Here is a 7,936-nt window from a genome sequence, read left to right as displayed (position 1 = left end):
ACAATTAACGGCCAAGGCGAAGGGCCACGTTTAGGGGGCGGTCCGTGCCAGAAGGGGCAACCATGAAGGCGGACGAATTCCGAGCGCCAGCAGAATTCTCGCCGAGCCAAGCGAGCGTCCGCAGGCCGGGCGTGCAGGCACCGGGCGGGCGGCGAAGGTGCCTGGCCTCCGCGCGGGCCCGCTGAACGTCCACGTCCAGCCCCGGCTCCTCCGGGCCGCAAACACCGCCAGGGGCCTCTGCCGCTCGCGTCCACTGTCTCCCGGCTCCTGAGTGGCTGGGGGGCCGGGATTAACCTTTCACCGCCGCGCGCTGTCCAATCACAGGCTCGCTCTCATGCCGGCGCGGGGCGAGCGGGGGAGAGCGGGGGCGCGGGCGCCGGGGAGATTCTCCAAGCCGCCGTGCGCCGTTGCCGCGGGGCCGTGCGCGGGCCGCGAGCGAGCCGGGCGCTGCGCAGTCTCCGCAGGCGCCGGCGGGAGGGGTCGAGGCTCGGAGGCGCGGCGCGGCGCGGGCTGCTCCAGGCCCCAGGTTGGATGGAGTGACCTGACAGCGGGGACGAGGCGACGGCGAGCGGGAGGACATGGCGGCGGCGGCGGCGGCGCCGGGCGGCACCGGGAGGCCTGGGCTGTGACGCGCGCGCCGGAGCGGGGGTCCGATGGTTCTCGAAGGCCCGCGGCGCCCCGTGCTGCAGGTGAGGGGGGCTTCCCCCGCCGCGGAGCCGCTTTTGTGTCCCGGGAGTGGGGGGCGGAGCGGGGAGCGTCTCCGCGCGCCGCCGAGGCCCGCGTGGGCTCCGGACTCCGGTGGGGAGACCGGCGCGGGGCATATGGCGCGGCCTCCTCGCAAGGTCCTGGGCGGGGCGGGTCCCCGCGCCGCCGGGCTCGGCGCAGCCCCGACTCGCTGGCGTGCGTCCTGACTCGGCGCTTCCCGGGGACTTTGTGCGCGGGGTCGCCTGGGCACCGGGTGGGCACGTTGGCGCCTCCGCACCCGGAGTGGAGCGCGCGGGGGGGTCCTCGCCGCTCACTCACCCACCCCAGGCCCGCGGAGAGCTGGGCTTTGACAGGTCCGGCTGCGCGCACCAGGGTGGCGTGGGGTCCGCCGCCGCCGCCGCCGCGTCTCGGGAGCATCCCCGGGAGGCTGCGCGGTGGCCGGCGCTGGCCTCCTGGGTGGACACCTTCGAGGGGGCCGGGAGGGAAGGCAGGCTGGGCCCTCCTGCGCTGGCAGGAAAGCGCGAGCCTTCGGGGGCGCGCCCGGGCGAGGACTGTTCGTGTCTATTGGCAGGTGACCAGCTCTCTGGGTCCCCAGGGGGCGGGTGGCCGAGGCCATCTTTTCGCCCCTCCTCTCCGATTTTTTTTTTTTTTTTGGTGCCAGCACGCCCCTGGACCCTTGCAAAGCGAGGCTTTGGCAAAGGGTTTTCCAATCCTTGGCAAATCAGTGTATGTTTTAAGTTAGCACTGCAGATTTTTTTTGGGGGGTGGGGTGGGGGTAGACTTTCCAGAAAAGCTGAGTTCCTCCAGGGTTTTGCCCGCAGTGTAGAGCTAGCAGACCACTTAATGTGTCTTTTTAATGGCCTGAAGATTTGCAAAGACAGATGAGTGAGGGAGTATTTACTGTAGAGTGTTCAGTCCATGCTTTTGTGGAGAAAGTCATGCTTACAGGGACACCTTATTTACCCAGATGATCAGTTTTAAGTATTGAGGTGACTATATTTACATATATTCAGCTGATGAAAGAGTTTTAATTTGAAGTCTTTGCTTTTTTGGTGCTTTGGATTTTGCTGCTGCTGCTGCTTACTCGCTACAGTCATGTCTAACTCTTGTGCGACCCTATGGATTGTATGTAGCCTGTCAGGCTTCTCTCTCTGTCCATGGGATTCTCCGGGCAAGAGTACTGGGGCGGGTTGCCATGCCCTCCTCCAGGGTGTCTTCCCAACCCAGGGAGCGAACCCGGGTCTCCTGCATTGCAGGCAGATTCTTTATCTCTGAGCCACCAGGGAAGCCCCTTGGATTTTTCTGGATCTTCACAATCCTGATGTTCAGTTCTCTTCCTGTTGCTTGGTTTTCATGTGCAGCAGTGAATGGAAAAGGGCACAGATTAGAAATTAAGTAACTCGGGGGGAAAGAAAAAAAAAATATAGAATGTGTCTTAGTAAAGGTTAACTATATTGAAAATATATTGGTATAAACATTAAATTTTCTAAATAAAAATACACATTTTAGCCAAGGGCTCCAATAATTTATTAGAGGATGGTGGTACAGATTCTGAATAAGGGCACTAGTGAATAGTAATTTTAGTATTAATATCTTTGGGAACTGGGTGGGCATAATCAGTTTATTTTGCAAAACTTGTTAGTAGCTCTCTGTGGCAAATCATATTACATGTAATATATGCTGTATATACTTAGATATAATTTCTCAAATTTTCATTGTGGGACATATTTTGTAATACTGTAGATTAGAAGCGCTACAAAGAGTGCTTTTAATATGATCACTGTGAACATTTCATGGATTTATTCAGGGCATCAAAATGCTGTTTTAAGAAAAGATGTACACATTGAATTTGGGGAGAAAATACCTTTTTCTTACAATTATTATAATAAGGGTTTGCTTTACCTTTTATGCTGTCATCTCATCATGAAAGGTTAAGTTCTGTCTACTGTGCCATACCTGTGGCATTGTGAATGAGTTGTCAAGCATGGTGGTTTTGCCATTTCTGAATGTTATTGGCTTGGTTTTAGAAAACATTTTATTTTGGTGTGGTCAAATGATTCCTATTTGATAGTGATTTTGTGGCCGTGTATAGTGGGTTGTACTTTTAGTGTAGTGCTGCCTTTGAGGAAGGGTGACTTTTTGACATTGAGAGATTTATACCCTGCCACTGTCTGATGTATGAGATGCTTGTTTCGTTTGAGAAAGTAGGTATTTCTTTGACATTCTCTCACTTGTGACCTTAGCATCCTGTGGTCATTACTTGTGGCTAAAGAGCAAAGGGAAACATTTATTAATAAGAAGTTCCTGGTAATATATGCCAAGATATTTCAGGTTCTTTTATCTATGTTCTTATTGAATCCACACTGTGACCCTGAGACAGATTTAATATTGTCTTATTGTGTGTACATGCAAGGAAGCTAAGACTCAGAGAGCTGTGAATCTAGAAGTGGCAGAGCTAGCACTGAGTCATGGCTTGATTTCCGAATCTTTGCATGTGGGCTCTTTTCCCAACATTACATTGCTGTTCCAAGTGAATTTTAGGGGAACAACCTGCATAAGTTGCAGGTAAGCCCTTAATTAGTACTTGTTAAAAGAATGAAACTCTTGTCTTAAATGTTCATGGGGCCTTTGATTATCTGAGTAAGATTCTTTCCCTTTTTTTTTTTTTTTGTCGTAAAATACAACAGAACATACCGTTTTAACCACTTTGGACTGTACAGTTCTGTGGCCTTAAGTACGTTCACATTGTTTTGCTCCCATCACCACCAGTCCATCTCCAGAACTTTCTCATCTTCCTCAACTGAAACTGTACCCATTGAACACTAACTCCCCATTCCACCCTCCTCCCAGGCCCAGGCAACCACCATTTTCTTTTCTGTCTCTGAATCTCCTGCTCACGGATATGTAGGTATGTGTCTGCTTATCCATTAATCCCCCCATGGACTCTTGGGTTGTTTGTATCTTTTGGCCTTGTGAGCGATGCTCCTATGAACAAATAGCAAAAAATATTTGTACAAAGGTGAACAAATACCTGTTGGAACCCCAGCTTCTTCTTCTTTGGAGTATCTCCCCAAAAGCGGTCCAATTGTTTCTTGATCATCAGCACGTTTGACTCAGAACTTACTGCCGAGTTTTCTCAGGGTTGTTCAGATGGTTATACTGTATTACAAATAGGAACTGTTTATTAATAGAAGACTTTAATTTTCTTGAAACCCAGGATTTACTAATTTTTATGATCTCAGTTCCTACCAGCATTTGGCAGGTAACTGCATTCATTCAGTTGGTCCATCATGGAGCTCTGTTGGATGGCAAAGGAAGGTACCGCTCAGGTCCATGTTTAACTTGCATAAATATTAAGTTGGAGCTGAGTGACTTGTCCTTGTGCCCTGCATTTTGGATATTCCAGCGTTCAGCTCATTTTCAAAGCCCGATGGGTGTATGTGTTTTATTATTTGCCTACTATGAGAAAGGATTTGAGGTGGTCTTATAATAGATGTTTGAGAGGACAGTGAAAATAATGGTGAAGGTTGAAGGAGGGGTAGGGTGTGGAGGGAGCTGGAGAGAATTAGAAGAGAAGCTTACGACAAGGATAATTAGTGTCTGCATGTCACTAAAGGTTTTCGTTTTTTAAATATTAATAAAAGAAAAAGAGGAAGCAGGACTAATTATAGTTGATATTGATTAATGAAAGGAAGTATACCAGTTAAGCAGGAAAAAGCAACCTTTTCTCTTGTATGATGAATACGCATCTGAATTCTTATGTAAAATGACATTAACAATATGTAGAGAAAACTTTTTACATTTTACAAATGATAGAGAAATATTTCTCACATGCCGTTTTAGAGAAACTGGATAAAGGCCTCAGGCATAATGGAAAAGCTTTAGTAATGTAGATATAGACATTCTCGTGATTTGATTCACTAGAGTTTAGTTAATTTATCCTTCAGACGATATCCCTAGTAGGTCAGTTGTGTTGTTCAGGCTTTTGACAGATGTTGAATAATAATTCATTCACAAATGTACTCTTTTCCGGATTATATAGGCAGTCAGGATTTTCAGGATTCTGTCTGCCAGTCTTCAGGAATGTGTGTTGGTCTAAAAAGTAGGATTGCTTGTGTGGAGGTATATACTCTGTGAATGAATACAGAGAGAAAAGCCTTATTTTTGAGGTTCCAGTTTAGCTCTTTCAAATCCTGAAAGGTGATGCTGTGAAAGTGCTGCACTCAATATGCCAGCAAATTTGGAAAACGCAGCAGTGGCCACAGGACTGGAAAAGGGCAGTTTTCATTCCAATCCCAAACAAAGGCAATGCCAAAGAATGCTCAAACTACCACACAATTGTACTCATCTCACACTCTAGTAAAGTAATGCTCAAAATTCTCCAAGCCAGGCTTCAGCAATATATTGCGAATGGTGAACTTCCTGATGTTCAAGCTGGTTTTAGAAAAGGCAGAGGAATCAGAGATCAAATTGCCAACATCCGCTGGATCATGGAAAAAGCAAGAGAGTTCCAGAAAAACATCTATTTCTGCTTTATTGACTATGCCAAAGCCTTTGACTGTGTGGATCACAATAAACTGTGGAAAATTATGAAAGAGATGGGAATACCAGACCACCTGACCTGCCTCTTGAGAAATCTGTATGTAGGTCAGGAAGCAACAGTTAGAACTGGACATGGAACAACAGACTGGTTCCAAATAGGAAAAGGAGTACGTCAAGGCTGTATATTGTCACCCTGTTTATTTAACTTCTATGCAGAGTACATCATGAGAAACGCTGGACTGGAAGAAACACAAGCTGGAATCAAGATTGCCGGGAGAAATATCAATCACCTCAGATATGCAGATGACACCACCCTTATGGCAGAAAGTGAAGAGGAACTAAAAAGCCTCTTGATGAAAGTGAAAAGTGGAGAGTGAAAAAGTTGGCTTAAAGCTCAACAGGCATCTGGTCCCATCACTTCATGGGAAATAAATGGGGAAACAGTGGAAACAGTGTCAGACTTTATTTTTTTGGGCTCCAAAATCACTGCAGATGGTGACTCCAGCCATGAAATTAAAAGACGCTTACTCCTTGGAAGGAAAGTTATGACCAACCTATATAGCATATTCAAAAGCAGAGACATTACTTTGCCAACAAAGGTTCATCTAGTCAAGGCTATGGTTTTTCCTGTGGTCACGTATGGATGTGAGAGTTGGACTGTGAAGAAGGCTGAGCGCCAAAGAATTGATGCTTTTGAACTGTGGTGTTGGAGAAGACTCTTGAGAGTCCCTTGGACTGCAAGGAGATCCAACAAGTCCATTCTGAAGGAGATCAGCCCTGGGATTTCTTTGGAAGGAATGATGCTAAAGCTGAAACTCCAGTACTTTGGCCACCTCATGCGAAGAGTTGGCTCATTGGAATAGACTCTGATGCTGGGAGGGATTGGGGGCAGGAGGAGAAGGGGACGACAGAGGATGAGATGGCTGGATGGCATCACTGACTCGATGGACGTGAGTCTGGGTGAACCCCGGGAGTTGGTGATGGACAGGGAGGCCTGGTGTCTGCAATTCATGGGGTCGCAGAGTCGGACACAACTGAGCGACTGAACTGAACTGATGAAATTGAAATTTTCAGTCATGTAAGAAATTTTTTTAAATTTTTAAAAATTTTGAGTACAAATTGTTTTCCTATTTTCCCTAAAATCGTCACTGAATTGGTGGTTCTTTTTAAGTATGCAAGGCTGCTATCCATTTTAAGTAGGTGACTAAGAAGATGCCCCAAGAAAACTTGTCTGAGGATGTCAGTAAGAGTAACTAGATTCAAGACATGGAAGACTTGAATTTTGGCCTTAGTATTCTGATTTTTGAAGCTCATGGTAACATTAAGTGTCATGCTCTGTTAAATGTACTATCCTTTCAAACAAATAGAATTGTAAGGATAGTAAGGGCAGAACAGAACGGTGCTGACATACACAAGGTGCTCAGATTTGCCAAGAGAATAAATTAGTTTATTTTATATTAGTTTTTAAAAGACTTAGAAGCTAACAGTTCTATGTAAAGTAATATTGCTTAAATCAATACTGTTCTGATTTTGGACAGATCATGCTGCCTGGTTCTTCAGGTGAGGACACATGATCAGGTGTATGGAAGCATTATGGACAGAGAGAATTAAGAAGTTCATAGAAAAAAATCGCTATTAAATTGGGAGTTTTCCTGGTGGTGTAGGCTTTCTTATTGCTGAAGCTGGCTAACCTGATAGTTGTCGTGGTGGTTCTTTTTTAGGTGACAGCTCAATGTGTGCAATAAAGTAGGAATTTAGAAAACACATTTGGAAATTCTCTTGGGGATTAGAACATGTCAGCGAACCAGAATTTTAAAATAAAGTGTTTAAAGAGCTCAGATAATGAGAGAAGGATCTCAGTTTAAGAGCTGATCTTTGACATGATGTAGAAAGGTTCTTTGATTAAGGAGTTAGGTCAGTAATCCTATTTGAAGGGAAAGAGAAAGGCAGTGGCAGAGACTTTTTTAAGAGGGTAAGTTTAACATGATGAGCCGGAGTTTTAAGTGGTATCTCCTCGTGCCTGTCCCGCTGCTTGGCCGTCACTCAAGAGTAGCTCCTATTAGTTGTATTTTCAGCTATTTTCCTTTTGCAAAATTAAATATATTAGTATTTTATCAAAGCATTATAAGAATGTTTAAGAGCAAGTCTTTGGTGTCAGAGGGGTTCAAATTCTGCTTCCTTGAGTTTATCCATGAGGAGCACAGGGTGTCTGGTGGTCTTTCTGAGTCAGCTCCCTCATCTGAAATCCGGTCTTGATAGTAGTACCTACTTCTTGAGGTTGTAAGGAAAAATTGAGTTTCTTAAACCTTTAGCCCAGTTCTAGCCCACAACCAGCATAAAATTTAGCTGATATTGCTTCAAATATGTACATTAGAGGAAATCTGTTCTTAATGTGATTTGATTATGTTGTGATTTCTCCCCAAATTTTTGAATATTGAGATGTATGTTTAGTTTTATAATGGAAGATGAAAAAGAAAAAGGGCTTGAGAGCAGTATTTCACAGATAAGTCTTCTGTGTGAGGGCTTCCCTGTGGCTCAGCTGGTAAAGAGTCCGCCTGCAATGTGGGAGACCTAGCTTTGATCCCTGGGTTGGGAAGATCCCCTGGAGAATAGAAAGGCTACCCACTCCAGTATTCTGGCCTGGAGAATTCCGTGGACTGTAGTTCATGGGGTCACAAAGAGTTGGATA

At 45.8% G+C, this 7,936-nt stretch overlaps 1 protein-coding gene across 3 annotated transcripts in view; it reads left to right on the top strand.

The window, feature by feature from the left end:
• The first annotated feature begins 451 nt into the window (after positions 1–451).
• DICER1 (dicer 1, ribonuclease III) overlaps positions 452–7,936 on the top strand; it is a 75,537-nt gene continuing 68,052 nt past the window's right edge. The window contains exon 1 of one of the 3 annotated variants that reach the window (XM_027521761.1): positions 452–689. The gene's annotated coding sequence lies outside the window, so the exon portion shown is untranslated. The remainder of the gene's footprint in view (positions 690–7,936) is intronic. The other 2 variants (XM_027521759.1, XM_027521760.1) reach the window with 2 other exon arrangements.

The sequence above is a fragment of the Bos indicus x Bos taurus genome, chromosome 21, assembly GCF_003369695.1.
Source record: "Bos indicus x Bos taurus breed Angus x Brahman F1 hybrid chromosome 21, Bos_hybrid_MaternalHap_v2.0, whole genome shotgun sequence".
In the NCBI taxonomy this organism is placed as follows: Eukaryota; Metazoa; Chordata; class Mammalia; order Artiodactyla; family Bovidae; genus Bos; species Bos indicus x Bos taurus.
This window is presented reverse-complemented; position numbering and strand designations above follow the sequence as displayed.